The sequence below is a fragment of the Budorcas taxicolor genome, chromosome 8 (assembly GCF_023091745.1).
Source record: "Budorcas taxicolor isolate Tak-1 chromosome 8, Takin1.1, whole genome shotgun sequence".
Classification (NCBI taxonomy): domain Eukaryota; kingdom Metazoa; phylum Chordata; class Mammalia; order Artiodactyla; family Bovidae; genus Budorcas; species Budorcas taxicolor.
The window spans coordinates 37,479,503-37,482,432 of NC_068917.1; the positions used below are offsets into that span (position 1 = coordinate 37,479,503).

Consider the following 2,930-nt stretch of genomic DNA (forward strand, 5'->3'; position numbering starts at 1 on the left):
GTTCAGTTATTATATTATCCCATTCAACCCTTATAAAAAAACATTCATTTTCAGTCACTAGTTTACAGAAGATGTAGTTAAATTACAGAGAAGTTACTTAATTTGTCCAAACTGTATATTAAGTAAGTAAGTAAAGTCGCTCAGTCGTGTCCTACTCTTTGTGACCCCATGGACTGTAGCCTACCAGCTCCTCCCTGCATGGGATTCTCCAGGCAAGAGTACTGGAGTGGGTTGCTATTTCCTTCTCCAGGGGATCTTCCCAACCCAGGGATCGAACCAGGGTCTCCTGCATTCCAGGCAGACACTTTAACCTCTGAGCCACCAGGGAAGCAAGTCAAACATTTAGTCATCAGCTTCTTCTTGTTTGGCGTCAATCTTTAAGTTCTTTTCAATATACTGCATAGCTTTAGATAAATACGATTTATCAGGGAATGGACATGCATCATTGATTCAACAAATTATAAAACTTAGTCTCTATAATAACATATCTAAATGCATGTTGATGTTGACACACAAATTATTTTTTTAAATTAAGAACAATTTAAGTACTTTTGGATCATATGCATTCTTGTTTGGTATCATGAACATTTGAAATAACTTTACCTCACGTTTATGTATTTATACATATGCAACTATGTATGATCAATAACTATGTGTGATATTTAGAAATTAATATCAATGTCTTTTCCCTATCATCATGACATATCTACTCCCAGCTTTTTCGTTAGTGGGCCAGTGGAATTACTAATGATAATGTAAAGTCTTATTAGATCAATATAGGGTATATTAAGGAATCATTAATTGCTGTAACAAGATAACTGAGAATCCAATTGCTCAAGCAAGGTACAATTAATTTTTACCTGTTTAAAAATTTAAGCACAATATAGAGGATCGTCAATAGCTCTAATTCAAGGCATAATTTAGGAATTCAGGATGAAGGTGGTTCTGCCAACTTTAACACATTGTCTTGTAAGTCATGCTGAAAATCACTATTCTGGAAATCAAAGGGCAGAAGTTCAGAGTAAAAGAGTTCCTCTTAAGAAATTGAGGTAGAAATTACACATATTTCAGTTACATTTCACTGGCAAAAGCTTATGTGAGTGTAGCCTTTTGAGGTGGACTGGAAATTTCTGTTCCTAAATGGGAAGCCAGATACAACTCGCTTTACTGTTTACATAAGGAATAAAGAATTTTGATGGCCAGCTAGCAGTATTTTTTCAGAATATGTCTTTGGTGCAATTCCTCTTTCTTAGATGATATTTATTTCCATTTTAAATTATTTATTTATTTATTTTTAATAAATTCATTTATTTTAATTGGAGGTTAATTGCTTTACAATATTGTATTGGTTTTGCCATACATCAACATGTATCTGCCACAGGTATACACGTGTTCCCCAACCTGAACCCCCCTCCTTCCTGCCTCCCTGTACCATCCCTCTGGGTGATCCCAGTGCACCAGCCCCAAGCATCCAGTATCATGCATTGAACCTGGGCTGGAGACTCATTTCATATATGATATTATACATGTTTCAATGCCATTCTCCCAAATCATCCCACCCTCTCCTTCTCCCACAGAGTCCAAAAGACTGTTCTATACATCTGTGTCTCTTTTGCTGTCTCGCATACAGGGTTATCGTCACCATCTTTCTAAATTCCATATATATGCACTGTTTATAAATTATTTATTTATTTAAATTTCTTCCCTTTATTTCTGGCTGCACCAGGATGCTGGTGGGATCTCAGTTCTCAGACCAGGGATCACCAGGGATCAAACACAGTCCCTTGTCAGCAAAAGCTTGAAGTCCTAACAACTGGATTGCTGGGAAATTCCTTGGATTACTTTCATTTTTATTGAGATATAACTGTTATACAGCACTTTATAAGTTTAAAGTGTAGAACATTATGATTTGGCTTTCATGCATCATGAAATAATTACCACAATAAATTTAGTGAACATCCATCATCTCTTATAATGTCATAGACACAAAACAAAAGAAAAAGAAAATAAGATTGTTTTTTCTTGTGATGAAAACTCTTAGAATTTACTTTCTTAGCAACTTTCATATGTTAGATAATTTAAATTCCTATTAAGAATACAAATAGAACCCAATTCAGAATGAGTAAAAATGTGCTTAAAAGTCTATATTATTCACTTCATCTTTGTCATGTCTGTCTACCATTAACCTTATTCTAAATAACACTGTAATAATAAGAAAAAATGTAAGAGAACATTTGTCCCCCTGTTACCTTGTGCCAAGCTCTGTGCTAGTTCTTGACATAAATTTTGTTTATTGCTTACAACAAATGTTTAAGTACAACAGTTTCTATGAGTCAGGGATTTGGGAGCTGCTTAGCTGGACAGTTCAGGCTCAAGGTTTCTCATGAGGCTGCAATCAAGATGTTGCTGAGGTTGCAGTCATCTGAAGGCTCAACTTGGACAGACAATCTGCTTCCAATATGACTTACACATATGGCTATTGCTGGCTATTGTGAGATGTCTCAGATTCTTTCTAGGTAGCCTCTCCAGGGTGTATTCAAGGCATGACACTTGCCTTTCTTCACAGTGAGCTGGGAAAAAGAAAGAAGACCAGAAGGAAGTTATAATTTTTTATGCCTGCACCTTTTAAAAAAATAGAGCATAGTTCTACTGCTTTTATTCTTTAGAAGCAAGCCTACCAACCTGGCCCACACAGAGGGGAATTAGGCTCCACTCTTTAAAGAGAAAACTATCTTTTTTTTTTTTTTTTTTCTAATGAAGACTGTCATATTTTAAAACCATGGCATATCTAAATACACACAGAATTACTTGAGGGAGTATGGTATGGCTGGAATTACATATTTACTAAAGAAGTGAGGGATAACATTTCCAAAATGAAAATAGTTTGACCTTGAATATTTGATGAAATAATTTGAACATGATCCTTTATT

The 2,930-nt window shown here is 35.2% G+C and overlaps 1 non-coding gene across 1 annotated transcript; it reads right to left on the reverse strand.

Annotated features, from left to right (window-relative positions):
* Window positions 1–256: 256 nt before the first annotated feature.
* Window positions 257–328, reverse strand: TRNAS-GGA (transfer RNA serine (anticodon GGA)). Its single transcript has one exon. It is a non-coding gene; the product is annotated as a tRNA-Ser (tRNA).
* Window positions 329–2,930: the final 2,602 nt, after the last annotated feature.